The sequence below is a fragment of the Pinus tabuliformis genome, chromosome 7, assembly GCF_031772625.1.
Source record: "Pinus tabuliformis cultivar Carrire ecotype Pingquan chromosome 7, CPIR1, whole genome shotgun sequence".
Classification (NCBI taxonomy): domain Eukaryota; kingdom Viridiplantae; phylum Streptophyta; class Pinopsida; order Pinales; family Pinaceae; genus Pinus; species Pinus tabuliformis.
The window spans coordinates 262,867,323-262,887,334 of record NC_142293.1 but is presented as its reverse complement, the minus strand read 5'-3'; positions in this window follow the sequence as shown (position 1 = coordinate 262,887,334).

Here is a 20,012-nt window from a genome sequence, read left to right as displayed (position 1 = left end):
TGGAACTGGCTTTTCTAATGCTTGGAATATACAGACAGTGACCTTGATATGGATCTCTTAAGGCCTTTTTGTGACGAGCACACCAGTGCCAAAGAAACGATGTAGTATGCATTCACATCGTCATTGCATTTGGTGTGCTACCAAAATAACCACGATTTCTTCCGTGAAGAATTTGACTTACTTTGCTTTGAAGTGTTATCCATCAACACTTTCTTGTCCACACTTTTATGTAGGCTGTTGTGATGACCAAGATTTTGTGGACAGGGTTGTCGTCATTGTTTCTGGTGAGTTTTTTGGGCTCACAAATTTTGTTTCTAGTGAGTTTGACGAGGTCACAGATTTCTAAGGTGGGTTTGATGCGGTCACAAATTTCTAAACTTTAGCTAGGACTTGCACTTACAACCAAAATTAAAAAAGATAAGAGACAGAATTATGGTAAATAATTTTTGGGACAAACATGATGTGTTAATTACCTATGGATAGTCTAAATTAGGAATGAAGATGAAATCGTTGATATGAACACTGTAGGATTTTGAAAAAGCTACTATCATTAATGGTGACAAACTTGGAGATGGGAAAATTAAAGCATTTTCTTTTCTATTATTAATAGACATCAAAGTTTTTTCTTTGTTCCTGTTATTCCATAATAATACAGAACTTTCAAAAAGATATATTTTTTAACACAAGCTTTCGTTAATGATATCCTCATTTGTCCCTTTTATAAAGAAAGATAAAGATGTTATATAACACCTTTGGAACTTGATGGAAAGTTGCCTCTAGATACATAAATTCGTTAAGAAACATGAACAATGTCTATCTTGGCCTGAAAATAAGAAATCATATCTTAGACTAAAAAATGTGAATAAAAAGCAAAATGATGAATTCTAAGAAAAAAACCATGACCAAAATTAAGATAATTGCCTATGATTTCTCAAACCAGGAAACATCGATGATTCTAACAACCCAAGCCTATTATGTTAAAATACATGGTTATTAGAGAAATTATTCCATGGACTCCTAAACTTCCATAACACACTTGATTTAGAAGCATGCTTAACGAGAAAATGCCAATCACTAAATAAGCAAATGATCTCTCTAATTTAATATTAGTAAATCCCAACTGTTGTTTTCGTATTATCTATTGTTATCATACCCTATGTATGTGTAACTTCCAGAAGATGTTGTCGAATAATGGGAAAAGGGGCAACTGAAGACTTTACATGAGATGGTCATTGCCATCGTCACTTCTATGTTTTGCTCTAATCAAAACATCACGAGATCAATGCAGACTAAGAACTATTTGCTTCCTTGAATTTTTTTCTATTCTTTGTACATTACTATCAAATGAACCCCTCTGACCTCCGATATAATCATATTCATGGATCCTCAACAAAGTAAAGCTCAAACTCCTTGCAAGAAAGATAATGAGAGCGATCAGGAACTTGAGGATCAAAAACCTACATAAGTATACAATCCTATAGAGCGAAAAGGACACTAAAAGGCAGCCATGAATTAATATCCATTAACCAAACATGAATCTATAAAGAGCAGATAAATAACGCCAAAGTGAAATATTAGGACAACTGGAGTGGTTAGAAATTTGAAGTAGGAAGCCTACTTAGTAGTGGTAATGCATGTTTCTTGCTTTGGCTTCTAAAGATGTAAGTAATCAAAGGAATAAAATTATGGACGCATAGATTTCTTTGTTCAAAATCCCATGTAGGGCTAGATTTTAGTTAAAATCCATGCAATTCCTCTCAAAAGTTAACATTAAGAGATGGGAAGGATTATTGAGAGAAATAGAATATGACTTTTCAGGTTACTTATTTAGGCAACTGCTTCAGCGTTAATTGATCAACCTTTCGCCAATTAACATTATTGGATTTTTCCTATTTAGCTAGAAATAGCCAACCACTCCTTCGAATCCAGAGAAATCATCTAGATCATCTCCAGCTAGAATCACTTCCTCAATTGAGACCTAGAAGAACAAACCTTGATGCTAACTCCCGCCAGTTTCCTGATCGAACCAGTCTTGATTTGGATTATGATTCAACTATTGCACTTCAATTGGTAGCTATAATTGTGGTTGAAACAACATGGATCTCGAGGTTAATGATGAAGATGTTGTTGTCAAAATTCAGATTGTGCTTTCATGTTTAAAACACTCCTTGGGAACCAAAATTTCTCTAAAATTGTGTACACGAGGCTTTAACAGAACAAGTGAATTGCAGCGTTCCTACAAAGGAATGCAACGCTGTTCCTATCCCGACGCCCTTTCACTGGTCTTGTAGTTGATTTCCAATTCTAAAATTTACCATGCTTTCATCAATAAGATCCATTATAAGAATTATAATCTTCACAAATCTTCTATTCCTTCAGTGTATCTTTTCACCTTTAGGGGGAATTGCTAGTAATACACTCTATCACTCTATTTTCAATCATTCTACACTAAATGCACTATATAATGTTAATGTTATGATACTTATTGACATATCATATTTAACTGACCACTAAATTTCACATATCATTTTTACACCGAAGTTGTTCCTATGATGGGTTTAGCTGGGCAGATTGGAAAAAAACAACAATTAGAAAGTTTGATCAAAACACAACAATTAAAAAGTTTTAAATTAATTATGATTTTTTGGACAAGGTTTCATTGAGCGCGATTACCAGTGATTGATCTAACTACGACTTGTTTCTCTAAGTTCCAGAAGATTGATAGCTTCTCTTTTAATAGTTTTAAAAACCCATTTTCCATAAGCAATTGTCGAGAGCTCACAGATGATCTTCCACTGTTATACAACAAATTGACCTCCTCATCAACTCAGAGGGGAAAGACATGATAGCTGAAGCAAAGACCACAATCACAAGCCTTGATTCCACACTAACGCTAGCTATGCACTAACAACCTGCTTTATAAAGCTTGTCTGCAAGCCTAAGGGTGCGTTAGTGACCCTACTAACTCAAGTTGCTAGTAAGGGAACAACGTTAGTGAAACTTGGTGAAGTTCTAAGGGTCAAAGGAATGAATTGACTCATAAATATCTAGATATTTGTTCCTAAAATTACTCAAGAAAAGCAAGGAAACATCCAAAATCGACCTATTTGGATGATTTCTAATCCGAAAGAAGGAGGCAAATGGGAAAGAGCTAAAAAACGTGGCAAGTTCATTGCTTTTGCCCTAGGGAACTCAAGGAGGAACTTGGCAACCCTAACTCAATTGCTACATAAGCAAAGTTAGGGCTATGGTGATCGGGGTTAGAGCATTTGAAAGGATAACATACTTGACTGTTGAGCATTGTCTCATATCATAAGAAGTTGGAAAGAAGGGAGAGAGAGAGAAGATGGAGGGGTAAAGGAAGGCTGATGCAACAGATGGTTGTAATCACTCTTCCAATATTAATATAGAACTGCAGTTGTATTGTCTACTCCATGGTGTTGGTACTATCATTCATTCAGTTGTTTGTCCAATACCTTGTAGCATGAGTAGCTTAGTTATATGTAATTAGATGTTCTTTTATATATTCATGTATTAGTTATTAGAGTTGTATGTTGTGATTATGCTTGTCTCTTCTATGTGCAGGACTTGACCTAGAGCCGGATCAGGGGACTTCTGCCTAGCTGCATTGCGCTCTCCAGCAAATATACACAGAGGCTTGAGGTAATATCCTTCTCCTACTTTGATAGTTAGTTATTGTTTATGAACATGCATGTAACTTTGTGACGGTTGCAGATAATCTTACAGTCTGTCGAAGGTCCCGGGAAGACCTTTGAGGTATCTTCATTTTCCATACACCTTGCATTTTCCATACTTCCTCCACTCATTGTGGAAGATCCGCCGAGCTCTAGTGAACCGGATTCCCCATCTTCGGGGAATCAGTCTCCCAGATCTCACACGGAATCTATTTGGACAATCGACGATTCAAGTTTGTTGGAGAATTTCTTTACCAAAGGATTCCTTCCTCCCTTAAACCCCCCGCTTATGAATTTGTTGGATCCAATCTTGTCTCCCGTGGTACCTGTACTTCGTACTTCGGTAGTTGGAACATTTCCATCTATCCCATCGATGACTAACAAGTCGTGGGACTTAAGGGACACTTTTGGTCCTCCATCACTTCCCTAGTCGACAGTCACCACAACACCGTTAATGGCAAACCCCGCTATCCCATTTGTCCCAAGTACAACCACTCACATGACACCCTCTACGAGTGGAACCCAACCGATGTCGGGTTCCACCCCTTTAGTGTCAAATTGTATACCTTCGACAAGTGCTACATACAACGCTCCATATAACGCTCAATATAGCAATATGAGCGCGGTTCCCATCCATCAACAATATGGTCGGCCGCCACTGTACAGTTCAATTCCCCAAATTCAAATATCTGAGGGCATTCCCATTATGCACATGCCGGTAGGGAACATAACAGTTCCCCCTCCGTTCTCAGGCATGCATGGTCAGTGGCTAATTGACATGAGGATTCCTTATGTCAATCAAAGACAAATGGTTGGTTCTGTGGCAGGTGGGAATCCTTAAGGAGGTCCCAACCAATCCATGGGGGCACCCTACTCACAAATTCAAATGGGTCAAGGGGGCACTGCTTATCCTGGGGTAAATTCTATACCCCAGTATCAAAATCCCCATGGAAATCCACACTACAACGCCATACCTCAAGGCAACTACTATACCATGTAGCCCATGTATAATATTGGGACTCAAACAATGGGAGGACCACAAGGTTCCTCATGTCATATGTCATCACCTTGGTCCGATTCGAGAGCACCACACTCTCTGCATTTCTTGGCAACGTTGGATATACCCAACTTGTACAAACTGAAAAATGACCCCATCTATCATATCTTACAATGGCCGCCGATCCCGCATAAGATACCAACGAACATCCCCAAGTTCGACGGAAAGAAGGGGAGGATCCAAGCACCCATATCACCACCTACCATCTTTGGTGTGTGGTGGGCTCCAGTATTGTAGCAATAATGCTACAACTCCTAGAACTCCCTTCTTTAATTTTATCAACCTGGTAGTTCGTAACAAACTTGGAAGCGACGGTGCTGTATGCACAAGTACTAGCTCTTGTCGCAGTTGTCACTTGGTCAGCTGGCACAAGTCCGCTAGGGGCTCAAGCCAACTTCTATGAGCTCTTAGAAGAAGCTTTTTAACTGATGGACGAAAGCTAACTCAAAGGAAGCTAATCTACTTGCAGAAAGAAACTGAAAGCCAGAAAGAAATACAAACCCTAGCAAACCCTAATTCTACCAGCTAGTCCTACTGACGCAAAGGAGAGCATGCAAACTACTGAAAGAGATGCCATTACTTCTATGAAGGTAAAATACAAATGTCTAAGCTATCACTATCTGAAGAAAACATCTTTTTGTATTTTTGATTAAGTTGTTGAAATTATCATGCATGTGCTTCTAACTAGTTTTCCACTGTGCAGGGATGGATCAAGGGATGAAATGCTTTGGGAAAGGTTGGGATGGTACAGAGAGGGTCTAAGGGATCCCTAACATTCTTTCTGAGAGTTTCACAAAGTCTAGATGCCATGCAACCGTGTTTATGAACTTCTACAGGAAGTCTGCAGGGGTTTCTACAGGAAGTTCTGTAATTCTTCTACAGGATGTTTCGAAATGGAATTTTTGAGGATGGGTGATTGATGGAAGATGCATGGATGGTTATGGAGGTAGGATGGGGGTCTGAAGTGACCCAGGAACTAATGGATGGAGTGGTGAGATGATATGTGGAAGGCTGATTTGGCTTTAAGGTAGTTGAGACAACAATGGAGAAGAAGGTAGGGTTACGTGGGCAAGAGGATGGGTGTGAAGCGAGAAGCCTAGATATGGGATGAATCAGATGGCTCTGATGAAGCTTGACCATGTGAGTGAGTGATAGAGATGCCCTGCACAATGCACATTCAACCGAATCAATGAATTCTTGCAAACAAACTAAGTCCTAGCTAACTTAATCTAACTGTCAATGAAATGAATAAACAACAGCCTCGTTTGGAAAGAGAACCATGTACATCACGTGAGCAAGAACATTTCGAAAGATCTAGATGCATGACAAACTCCTACCAATCGATTCCCAAACATAAAAAGCTACTTTAACCAACAAAAACAACCAAAATAACAAAGCAAGATCTAAAAAGCAGATTTTATTTTAAGAACGTAGCAAACACACATAAAGATAAACAGGGGAGGTACTGGGCGCTTGAGATGGGCCCAACCCCAAGAGCTACAACCTCCCAAGAGAGATTTAGAGCTGGTGCAAAGCTGAATTCATCTTTATTAATCAAGAATGAAGAGTTACATCAAAACTGTCCACAAGGAGAGCTTGAGAATGAGCTAAAAGCAAAGCTAATCTATTGCATACAAATCGAATTACAAAATGACTACAACAAGGCTATGAAATGACTAACTACTAGCTACTATCTACTGGCTAACTAGCTAACATCCACTGGCTAACAAAATGACTAACTGGCTAACCAAAATGAGGCCCTAAGCCTTCTTATTTATACAATTTGAGGACCCAACAGTCCTCCTAAAATTTAGGGACTCGGCTGCCCAAGACTTGGAGTTAACAGCAGTCCTACTTGACTTGCTTGGCTGCCCTTGTGCTGATTGATTCGGTGGCCCTTGAACTCCGAGCTGATGGTGGAGAATTCGAGGTAAGGGCCCATAAATGAAGGGGACACCTTCCTACAAATCCTCTAGCTTGTTCTCCCACGAATTTGGCTGCCAAGTGCTCATTAAGACCTTCAATTTTGTCTCCAAGTTGACCAAAAAGGCTACACAAAGCACCCATTAGACTTGTTGGCATAATGACTAACCAAATTCACTCTATTAACATAAATATAATCATCACCCCCCTACTGAAAGTGTTGCTCATCCTCTTAGCAACCAATCTCTCTCCTCGTCTTTGATGGACCTGGTGGCTTCTTTGGCTAACATCTCGGCTGATTTCTCCTTTGGCTTCCCTCTTTTCAAACTTCCTGTAGAAACAGTTCTCTGTCTTCCTGTAGAAACAGTCTGCTAACAGTTCTCTGTCTTCCTGTAGAAACAGTCTGCTAACAGTTCTCTGTCTTCCTGTAGAAACAGTCTGCTAACAGTTCTCTGTCTTCCTGTAGAAACAGTCGGCACTGTCTTAGCCTGCTTGGCTAAGGGTGCTTTTCCTTTCAGCTTGGCTGTGGCAGCCTTCGTCTTCTCGCCCTTCTACTCTTCTTCCTCACTGTCTGCTGCTTTTCTTAGTGAATCCTCAGCCTTGTTATGAGTGCACAAGTATATGCAATCATATGGAAGAAATGGTGCCCTTGGCATTTGTGTTATTTTACCACCCCCTGCTTTGGCCTCAACAGCTTGTCCTTTTCCCTCATTCCTCTGCCTGTTCCTTCTGTGGTGGTCTTTCTTGTGTTTGTTACATCATCATTGAGACCCTCACTGTTGCTTCTTTATCATATCCATGAAGTCTACCTGAAGGTTAGATCTCCATGTGTGTCTAAACTGTGATTGCAACCGTGGAATTTTATTTCAAATACCCATTGAGAGATATCAAATTACAGTTCACACTGAGGTATGCAGGCTAATATAAATTGAATGCTGAGGTCCTTGATCCTAGGACAGATCCTTCAACTTCATCTCTTTGATGAAAACACTTGCAGGTTGACAAGATGATGTTCATACATATTCCTAGGTTTATACATCCATAGATATTTCCTTTAATCATAGGTATGCTGAGTATCACATATATTCGTTGTGATATGTCTAGACAGATCTGAATATAGAGCCGAGATGCAACCCTTGTTATTTCTGCAATATATATACACAGTCTTCTCTGTCCCTCAACTGCAAGTTTCACAGTAACAATCCTTCCATCAATGGTTTTGTTTGGTTCCTCACGGGCTCACTTAGTAGCTTCCACAGTCTCGAGAGTCACAAATGCAAATCCCTTGTTGGTGAAAAATACATACAACATTAACCAAGACAAATACAGCCAAACAATCTAGGCCTCGGAAAAACATGCATAAATCTCTAAGAATAGAGACATTTTAAACTGCCCATCATAAAGAAATCTGATGTATCTTAGATTTGTAACCTAGATTTGCTGGTATTCTTATCATATGCAACTGAACCTTCTTCCATCTCTCCATATTTGGAAGAAAACTTCTAGAATATTATCATTGGCCATGTCATATGAAATACGACCAAGGTAAAGTTTCCTTTGAGCTTGATTTGCACTTTAACCAGGACCTGTTCCCACCACTGACTAATTTCTTACAGTAATCCCGCTCTTTCTTCAAGCTTCGAACTGGATGAAGAAAAACTTGGGCTTCTCTGCTCTGGAAGACTCTGCTGTGTAAAACGTCTTCCTGTAGAAACGCCTGTAGATTGTGATAGGTGGGAGATTTTTTTTAAAAACGACAGAAATCTAAGAAATCAGGAAGAAAACTTGTAGAGGACCATTGGTTAACTGATCTGGAAGTGGTGGATGCGTGCTCCAGTTGTAACTACAGTTGAACAGAGGGTGTGAGAGTCAGCCGAGCATCATTTAATTTTGGCGTGATTCATGGTGAGGGAGTGCAGTGGCCAAGCGTACGTGGCCACATGCAGACGACAGTGCTGTGATGAGCTGCATGGCCTCTTTCCGTTAATCAGTTGCACTGGAGTTACCACTGTCTGTTTATTTTATTTTATTTTTTAAAATTTTTTTAATTCCCCGTGACTGACTACACACATGCGTTGATGATCCCTGGATGAGTGCAATCAGACTTGCTACCTTTCTAACTGAATCTCACCATCTCATTCATTCATGCAATGCTTTAGATTAGATCTATGCAAACAGAGGAACAAGTTTAGTCACGTACCTGCAAGTCGTGCGTGGTTGCTTTGCTGCATGCATGTGTTGATCTTCATTTGCTGCATGCATGTGTTGATGTAGTTGCATGGTGGCTTGATTGATGATTCATGGTTGTTTTTTCTTGTGCAGGTGTCCTCTGGACGAATCCAAGCTGCAGGAGTTCATTTCCACGTTCAGACCTGCACGTTCAAGCTGCTGCTGTTGCATTGTCACAGAACCAGAACTTGTTTTCGCCATTTCTCCCAAACGGTAAAGCGGATTGATCTGAAACTTCCTGAGCATGTTTCTATCATCACGATGCATCTCCCATAGAAAAATCATGATCAATGGATCCACGGATTTCGAGAAAAATGGAAAATGGCTGAAGATTTCAGAGATCGATTTCTTAGAAACCGTGCATCGGAATCGGCTGAAACTGCTTGGGTAGGTTACCATCACTCATATGCATATCCCCATGAAACAGGTTTTGAAACGGATGCACGGTTATGGAGAAAATGCAAAAATGGCTGATGGTGATGGAGGCTGATTTCTTGGAAACCGTGCACCGGAATTGGCTGAAACTGCTCAAGCATGTTGCCATCACCCTTGTACAATTCCCCATAAAACGGTTTGTCAAATGGATGCATGGTTTTCAAGTTATGGCAAAAACAAATTTTGTTCTATGGATTTTTGCCTCAAGGCTTTTTGCATGTGTTTGCATGGAAGGGAAAACTGAGCTTGGGCTGTGATGCAGGTATGGAGATGATGGAGGAGGAGTTGGAAGATTGCATGAGGGCTTCTGAACCCTTGAGGAAGCTACCATGTTTGCCAAACCACTTTTTGAAATCCATGTCTAGTTTCCCACAATTTCTACAGGAAGTTCCTGTAGAAGCACAATGAGAAGCACAATGACGTGGAAAAAATGATGGATAAAGGCAAGGGATGGACACACAAGTGCTTGTAGGCCTAATCAACAGATTCCCACCATTAGATTCACTTTTGAAATTGGATTTGGCTCGTCCAAAGGTTCTACAGGATGTTTCCTGTAGAAATACAGAGCTTCCTGTAGAAGGCAAAAAAATTCCTTTGACCTTGATTTGAGTGCTCCTCCTGTCATGAAACGTCCTTCTTGCAACCTGCAATTAGCCAATGGAATTAGTTTTATTTTTCTTTTTCTTTTTCTCTTTTGTTTTTTTTTGAAAAACAACTAGGGCGCCTCATGGAGGTTTTCACCCTAATTGCCTGCCTTGGGCGCCTCCAAGGGAGGTTTTCACCCAAAGATCTTATTCTCTTTTCTCTTTTTTCCCAACCCATTGACCGCCTCATGGAGGTTTTCAATCAATGAGCCAATCTAAGGCGCCTCCGAGGAGGTTTTCACCTTAGATTTCTATTTTCCTCTTTTTTTCATTTTTTTCTTTTTCTTTTTTCATTTTTTCATTTTTTTTTTCTTTTTTCTACCCTACCCTACTTGAAAAACAAAATCGTTCTCAAGTATAAGAATACTTCCAATGGAGCCATGTGCACATCGAGATTAGAGACAAGATGATGTGGAGGCTCGAAATGCATGCTTGGATAGGTATCCAAATCTCAGAGACCAAATGTTCTGGCTTTGAAGGGATCAAACATAACTTAGGAAGAAATTACCGCTGCAACTTAGTGACCTTCTGAAACCATATCTCAATATAGCTTTGATATCCTTGGTCGTCTTGCTGATTTGGATCATTCTTCATGTCACCTTCTATCATGACCTTCTGATCTTCCTCTTTTTGTTGATCTTTCTCTTGAGTACATGGAGGATTTAATGATAACCATGAGGGAACTCTCTTGATCTCTGATTTAGATCTCTTCTCTTCATCAAGTGCATCCCATGGTTTTTTGATCTCCTCTTTTGAATCTTGTTTTTCCGGATGTGGTCCTTCAATGCTTTCAAGATAATCTCTTTTTTGCAAGGCTCTTCCTGATCTTTGGTGAACATCATTGAGCTCAAAAGGAGTCATTTGCACATGTTGTGCCTCAGCTTTGCAATTTTGTTGAGCTGCTCCATTGCATGGTTTTGGAAATGGTGCTACGAGTAGCTGAGTGGAGGGGTGTAATTGAGATGGAGGTGGATGGCATTGTGGTTGGGCAGGCATTTGGGGTTGCCTTGGTGGAGGAGGAGGCGATGGTTGTGGATGAGCAGGTGGTGGAGGAAACAAAGTGGGAGGAGTGTTGTACTGGGGCCTCCACCCCTGATGAGGTGCATTCCACTGAGGCTGTGGCTGAGCATAAGAGTGAAACGAATGAGCAGCTGGTTGGGCATAATATGGATCTGTGAAGGAACAAGGAGGAGGTGTGAACCAAGAAGGATGAGCAGGGGGACCCCAAGAAGGCATGAAAGTGGCTTGATAGGGGTCATAATAGGTCTTGGGTGTCCCTTGCAGTTCTTGCTGGTAAGATCTAGGTCCATGTGGCCAACTTTGGTTCATGTAATAGAGTGATTCAGTGGCTCCTTTGGCTCTCTGATATGCAGCTTTGATTCTGGGTAAGGAAGGGCACTGATCTGTAGGATGGTATTCTTCACAGACAAAACACACTTCTATGGAGTACAATGGACATTCGTTCCTAGGATGCTTTCTAGTGCACCTAGGACAAAAAATGGCCAAAGCCCTCTTGGCCTCTTCTTGCTTCTTTTGGATCCGCAAGGTATCCAGTTGCATGGCAAGAAACTGCCTCATATCACTCTTGAAATCTTTGATCTGATTTGCAAATTCATTTTTGGATAAGGGACTGCTCCCAACATTTCTGCTTGTAGCCATTTGCTCCAGAGGAATGGTTTCTTCTTCTTCTCCCCTAGAGGTTCTTCAAATATGTCTTGATGTCCACCCAGGGGTTCTTCTTAGTCACAGCCATCGAAGAAGAGAGAAGATTGGCTGTGTGAAGCAAAGGGGGGTGTTGTGAAAATATTTCTAACTTATCTCTACTCCTACAAGGCATGAAATGAAATCTTTTTGGTTGATTTTTGCTTTTTTTCTACTTCTACTTGCAAAACTGAAATAGATTGAACTGCAACTAACTATCTTGCTAAAATGAAAATGTGGAATTGAAATGAAAGTAGGAAAGGACTAATCTATTTTGCTCAAATGAAATTGCAGGAATGAAATGCTAGTCTACGCTTGCAGAATTGAAATGCTAATCTACGCTTGCAGAAATGAAATTGCGGAATTGAAATGCTAATCTATGAAAGCGGGAAAGGCTAATCTACTTTTGCATAAACGAAATTGCATAATGGAAATGAAATAAACTACTTAGCAGAAGATTGTAGTGGAAAATAGAAGAAAAGCGACAATCACCAATACTCTGACGCTTCCCCGACAACGGCGCCAAAAAGATGGTGAGCTCCAGTATTGTAGCAATAATGCTACAACTCCTAGAACTCCCTTCTTTAATTTTATCAACCCGGTAGTTCGTAACAAACTTGGAAGCGACGGTGCTGTATGCACAAGTACTAGCTCTTGCCGCAGCTGTCACTTGGTCAGCTGGCACAAGTCCGCTAGGGGCTCAAGCCAACTTCTATGAGCTCTTAGAAGAAGCTTTTTAACTGATGGACGAAAGCTAACTCAAAGGAAGCTAATCTAGTTGCGGAAAGAAACTGAAAGCCAGAAAGAAATACAAACCCTAGCAAACCCTAGCAAACCCTAATTCTACCAGCTAGTCCTACTGACACAAAGGAGAGCATGCAAACTACTGAAAGAGATGCCATTACTTCTATGAAGGTAAAATACAAATGTCTAAGCTATCACTATCTGAAGAAAACATCTTTTTGTATTTTTGATTAAGTTGTTGAAATTATCATGCATGTGCTTCTAACTAGTTTTCCACTGTGCAGGGATGGATCAAGGGATGAAATGCTTTGGGAAAGGTTGGGATGGTACAGAGAGGGTCTAAGGGATCCCTAACATTCTTTCTGAGAGTTTCACAAAGTCTGGATGCCATGCAACCGTGTTTATGAACTTCTACAGGAAGTTTGGAGGGGTTTCTACAGGAAGTTCTCTAATTCTTCTACAGGATGTTTCGAAATGGAATTTTTGAGGATGGGTGATTGATGGAAGATGCATGGATGGTTATGGAGGTAGGATGGGGGTCTGAAGTGACCCAGGAACTGATGGATGGAGTGGTGAGATGATATGTGGAAGGCTGATTTGGCTTTAAGGTAGTTGAGACAACAATGGAGAAGAAGGTAGGGTTACGTGGGCAAGAGGATGGGTGTGAAGCGAGAAGCCTAGATATGGGATGAATCAGATGGCTCTGATGAAGCTTGACCATGTGAGTGAGTGATAGAGATGCCCTGCACAATGCACATTCAACCGAATCAATGAATTCTTGCAAACAAACTAAGTCCTAGCTAACTTAATCTAACTGTCAATGAAATGAATAAACAATAGCCTCGTTTGGAAAGAGAACCATGTACATCACGTGAGCAAGAACATTCTGAAAGATCTAGATGCATGAAAAACTCCTACCAATCGATTCCCAAACATAAAAAGCTACTTGAACCAACAAAAACAACCAAAATAACAAAGCAAGATCTAAAGAGCAGATTTTATTTTAAGAACGCAGCAAACACACATAAAGATAAACAGGGGAGGTACTGGGCGCTTGAGATGGGCCCAACCCCAAGAGCTACAGCCTCCCAAGAGAGATTTAGAGCTGGTGCAAAGCTGAATTCATCTTCATTAATCAAGAATGAAGAGTTACATCAAAACTGTCCACAAGGAGAGCTTGAGAATGAGCTGAAAGCAAAGCTAATCTATTGCATACAAATCGAATTACAAAATGACTACAACAAGGCTATGAAATGACTAACTACTAGCTACTATCTATTGGCTAACTAGCTAACATCCACTAGCTAACAAAATGACTAACTGGCTAACCAAAATGAGGCCCTAAGCCTTCTTATTTATACAATTTGAGGACCCAACAGTCCTCCTAAAATTTAGGGACTCAGCTGCCCAAGACTTGGAGTTAACAGCAGTCCTACTTGACTTGCTTGGCTGCCCTTGTGCTGATTGATTCGGTGTCCCTTGAACTCCGAGCTGATGGTGGAGAATTTGAGGTAAGGGCCCATAAATGAAGGGGACACCTTCCTACAAATCCTCTAGCTTGTTCTCCCACGAATTTGGCTGCCAAGTGCTCATTAAGACCTTCAATTTTGTCTCCAAGTTGACCAAAAAGGCTACACAAACCACCCATTAGACTTGTTGGCATAATGACTAACCAAATTCACTCTATTAACATAAATATAATAAAAAACATGCAATAAACTAATGAGAATGGTGGATTAAGTCAAATTAGGAGGTTGAATGAGCCCAAATAATTGTCCATTTTTGGGGCTCATCAGTGTGTTTCAAACTCTATGGTGGACGATAGTGTCCGGTTATGTATTTTTCCCTGCACCCTCACTGGCAACGCAGCTAAATGGTACATTGAGTTACCACGCGCATCAGTAAACACCTTCGACACTCTAGCGATGGAATTCGTAAAGCACTTCGAGCTACCCATCCACTATGAGACTGGGATAGAGCTCCTCACTTCATTACGTCAGGATACCTCCACCCACATCTCTGATCATATACATGAATGGAGACGTAGGCAGAGGTTAGTCAAAGCCCCCCCTCCAAACTATCTCTTATCAGACTGGTTCTGCAAGTCCTTACTCCCGCAAATCATTAAAGATGTCGCTTTAGGTGGTGTGGTCACAGAAGACCAATCCATATGTCGTGCCCAGCACTTGGATATGATATATTCACATTCTGGCACTCTTTACGATGTAATCCCCAATGCCCCTTGTAACTCCAATGTCTCCGCTACTCAGCACCCTGGAGCGCATGTCGACGAGATTGTCGGTGCAACCTCTGGGGTTGTTGTAAAACAACTCAGTGGCCATATTGCCTAGATGACAATGGACCCCTCTACCAAATCAACTGTTCTTCCTACCACCACGATAAACTTTGTGCAGTCTACGTAAAAGACTGGTGGTAAGAACAAGAAGAATAAGAAAAAGACCGCTCCTTCTGAGGAGCAGTCCACAAAGCAAACAAACCCAAAACAGAAGGCTAATGTGCCTTCTGACAATGAAATGGATAAACCTGCGAGATTTCCATGCAAAATCTATGTTGAAGACCACATGACCTATCGCTGTCCGCGTCTTCAGGAATGCATAGAATACATTGCTAAAAAGGATACTGGCCGAACCCCCATTGTCCTCAAAAATCCTTTTCCCACTCAGCAGCAAACAACCTTATTACAAACCAACCGCAACCCTCGCAAGGGGGCAATGATGGTTCGCAACATCCTTCAGCTAGTGAAGGATCTTCTACCATTTACACATTTGAAATGGTAGATCTACAAACACAGTCCAAATATTATGGAGCTCCTGTCTCTCATACAGAGGAACCTCCCTCAAGTCCAAACCCACCACCGCCCAATGATTTGCATATCGAAATGCCGGTTGCAGACCTTGTAATTTGCCCCCCCCAAAGGGGCACTTCGACGCACAACGCACAATACATTTGCACGTGTTGCCCAAAACTACAGCATTGTAGAAGACTTGGCGCAAGCGCCGTCGGCTATGTCGGTGCTCGAAGTATTACAAACATGCCCAACACAATAGAAAGCTTTTCTTTCGGCTATTGGTGGTATCGACCCACAGGATTCCATGCTTGCAATTTTCGACATGGAAAAGTGTAAACCTCCCCTTTCTCACCAGCTTGCATTTCAAGTGCAAATTACTTCGAAAGGTAAAAGTATACACCGAACTGTCATTGACGAAGGTGCTTCTACTTGCGTCATGTCGGCTTCATGTTGGCTCGCCCTGGGTTCTCCAACCCTATCCCCACCGTCGAACTCCCTTAAAGCTTTCGACGGCCACACTTTCATCCCAAAAGGTTACCTGGCTAGCTACCCCATCACTTTGTATGGGAAAACGGTAACGGTGGACATAGAAGTCGTAGACAAAAAACTCGACTATAATCTCTTGCTGGGTCGCAGTTGGACATATGCCATGATGGCCATCGTATCTACTGCCTTTTGCATCATCTTATTTCCATTGGATGGAAAGGTAGTTACAATAGATCAGTTGTCTTTTTGCACCCCTGATTATTCACCATTACCAAGTAGCTCTGTACCTCTAGTAGGTGGTGTGCCTGACTCTTATGTTAGTCTCGGTACCGGTCAATTGAAGGCTTCTTCTCTCATGGGTTGTTTTCCTCTTCAGCCGCCCAAGGTTCCACAAACGGTCAACATGCTTTCATTTATTCCTCATGAACAGACCGATCCATGGATCCTACCGGCTCCTTCAGACCTTGACACATACGGAGACCAAATGCTACTGTCACCAGCTGAATTGGCCTACCAAGCCATTCAATCTACATCCACATCTCCGATCACGTTGGTTACAGCCAACGGTACCACCGCCCCTCCCATAAACGCTCCTCCTTTCGATCCACTCGATCAATTCCTACCTACGAACGAAGCTATTCGAGAAATCATGAGTTTAGGAGAGTGAACTTGCGAGGATTGGCACCATCGTGTTTCGATATCTAATTCGGACATGATGCCTCTTCAAATCTTGTCCCCTGACATACCAGAAATTCTTTCCTCACCCTATACGATCTTCCAAACTTTGGAGGCGGAAGGAAACATGAGCAATATTGTAAAAACATTACTCATCGATATTTTGGTCAAGATAGGCACCGTGGAAAACATTCAGATTGGAGCTGATTGCAATCTTGAGGAAATTGCAAGCTTCACCTGCCTATTTAAGGAATTCTGCGATGAATTCACCTGGTCTCATGAGGAAATTCCCGACATCAATCCATCTATTGTCGCGCATGATATCCAACTTTACGACGATGCAAAACCCATCGAGTGTCAGATCCCTTCCCTGCAAATAGTCGTTGAACTCTTGTCCGGCACCACTGCGAAGAAGAATGCTTACTATACCTTAATCAGCTGGAAGAAACCCGTCGAGATGCCGCATTGGCAATCGAGGCTCACAAGCGTAGAGTAAAATCCCAATACGACAAAAAGGTTAAGCTTTGTTCTAACCAAGAGGGAAACCTTGTTTTGCTTTATGATCAGAAGCATGATCTCATGGGGGCAAGAATCCTTCAACCCTTATGGATAGGTCCCTATATTGTCAAGAAAGTCCTCTCACAAGGGGCATATGAACAGTAGGACTAGGAAGGAGTGCTGCTCGCGAAGCCCAGAAATGGGCTCTATCTGAAGAAGTATTATGCCTAGTATTGCACTAGGCATGTGCTTTGTAATTTTATGCAATTCTCAAAAGAGCACTTTTCTTTTATGGGATATTTTCTTACTCTCAAAAAATGAAACATCTCTGAGTTTTTCATCGTTGGGCTTGTTAAACATATATGACGATGGTTTGAGAAACTCTTTTTCACTCTTTTTCTAGAGCATTATTTTTAGGCGCTTTTTTCTCGCTCATTAAACTGAAAAAATCCCGAGTTTTGTCTTTAGGCTCGTTAAACTTTATACAGATGACCTGAGCATTCTTTTAGGTACTTTTCTCGCTCATTAAACTGAAAAATCTCGATTTTTTGTCATCGGGCTTGTTAAAAGTATACGGCACCAACAAGAGCACTTTTTTTTTGGGACCATTTCTCGCTCTTAAAATCGAAAAAATCCCCAAGTTTTTCCCCTCCTTCGATCTCGTTAAAATCTACGAAGGAGGAATGAGTAGTTCTTTTACCTCTTTTTCCTCGCTCACTAAACTAAAAAAGATACCGCAAGTTTTCTTCATTTGACTCGTTAAAATTTGATGAAGGCATTGAGTTTGTCGTCGCGTGACTCATTAAAAATTCACGACGAAAAACGAGTTGAGTCCATATCCTTGTACTCGTAACAAAATGAGGTTGACATCTATTGAACATAGGTTTCTCTTTATCCAAATTCAATGGATTAACTAACAGAAAAGTAACCGATCCGGGTATACTATTAACCTTTTGTCACACCTGGTTAACAACTATGACAAAGGGACCACCATGGAGTCGCTCTTTAAAATCTTTTCAGACTCTCTAAATTTGAAAATACCACCGAGTTGTCTAGTTCTGACTCTTTAAATTACATAGACAAGATATAGAGTCACTCTTTTTGCGGTCCTTTTCAGACTCTTTAAATATGAAAAGATCGATGAGTTTGCCTGTCTGGACTCATTAAACTAATCAGATAGGGCAGAGAGTCGCTCTTTTTGCGGTCCTTTTCAGACTCTTTAAATATGAAAAGATCGATGAGTTTACCCGTCTGGACTCATTAAACTAATCAGACGGGGAAAGTGGACAGTACAACTGTATTCCGTATTAGAAAGCATGGTTTGGCAGCAGTCGTTCCCTTGAACATGGCACTCCCTCAGATAAACCTTCCTTGTGATGGCCTCTCAATATGAACCCTACCATCCTATGAGTTTAGCCTATATACCCTGATGTTCTTGCATCTCTGTATCCTAACACTCTTTGGTGTTCATGAGTCTAGTGTTGTCTGGTTAAAACCGTTGTTGTGCCTTCTATTGTTCAAGGGTTAACCTTTTGTTTCCTCCATCAACCCATCAAACATATCCTTTCATCATGCCCTCTATTGTTTAGACCCAAATGCTCAAAAGATTCCTCAAAAAACAAATCATTCTTGTCCCATTTCGTGTCGATTGATGTAGGACACATTATTGCCTACCTTTCAACAGGTATCTTCCTATCGACTTTAACACTCTATCTAGGAAGACAACCCAAAAACACATTCAGTGCCTTGGTACACGCAGACATTAGTGGCAGGTTACCTTGTGTTTGATCAGGGGTTCTCATTGTTGGCACCTGGTTAAGCGATTCTAAAGGTGTTCGACGACAAAGACATCTTTCACACTTGTTAGATTGTAATGTGCATCTTGGAGTCTGATCCAGATTTAAACAAGAACACAACAAATTACAGAGATAACCATAAATACAATTATGCAATGGAAATAATACTTCATTTCATTACTGTAAAATACTGAAATATGCTTACAAACAGAAATGGAAAGAAACCAGCTAGGGCGATGGTTATCTCTAAGAAGAGATGTGGCGGCTACATGCCTCTGAATTGTGTTACAATGAGGCTCGAAGGCCTATTTATTGTTGAGAAACAATGGAAAACCCTAAACATCCAGAAACCTAACCCTAGAAGATGAAATGCCAAAATGTGGGCCCCGTTTGGGTAAATTGGTACATCCACTTCCCAGGGTCGTAACTTTGGAATACGATCTCCGTTTGACACGCACAGTATCTCATTAGAAATATCTATCCGAGAAATACAACTTTGGGAAGAGCAATGTCGGTCCATACAACCGTGTTGCTCCCAGTTTTCCCCAAAAACGTCGTTTAGGGCCTCAAAACAGCTCCGGAAGTTCAGGACCCGAAAAAACTGCTAAAATTAGTAAATTGTGCTACAATTAAGGAAACTGAAAAGCTGAAGGAGACAATGGTGGGGGTCCATGTGGACTTGGTGGGTGGCCACAAATATCCACATGGATCATTCCTCCCCCCTTAGGAAGCAATGGTCCCCATTGCGTTGAGTTCCTCCATGAGATGAGGAAACTTTTGCTGAACTTGGTCCCTGGTGAGCCACTTGCTCTGGTGAAGGAATTGGCCTGCTTTGAAAACTCGATACGGTTGGATATTTTGCTGGCGAGTGTGCTTGATCTGTGTGTACATGATCCGATTAGTTGCAACTTGTTCCATGCAATCTTGATTTAACTCTGCCGGTGTAAGCTATTCTGCAATGTTGGATGTGTCTAATAATGGTGGAAAGTATGGCCGAAGGTAGTCCACATTGAACACTGGGTGCAGGCTAAGGAATGGGGGAATGCTAAGCTCAAATGCATTGTCTCCCACAACCTTGGTAATGGTGTAAGGACCATATCGGAGTGTTCTGAGTTTCTGATAGGCTCCGGTAAGGCATTCCTTTTGCAAATGCAACCAGACTTTGTTGCCCACCTGAAACTTGTGTAGCACCTGATGTCGATCATGTCGCTGCTTGTACTTGGCATTTGATTTCTCTAGAATGTCATGGACCTGCTGGCGAATATGTTGGATGTGCTCAATGAAGTTGTTTTCCTTATCTGTTTCGGACTGGACATGAGC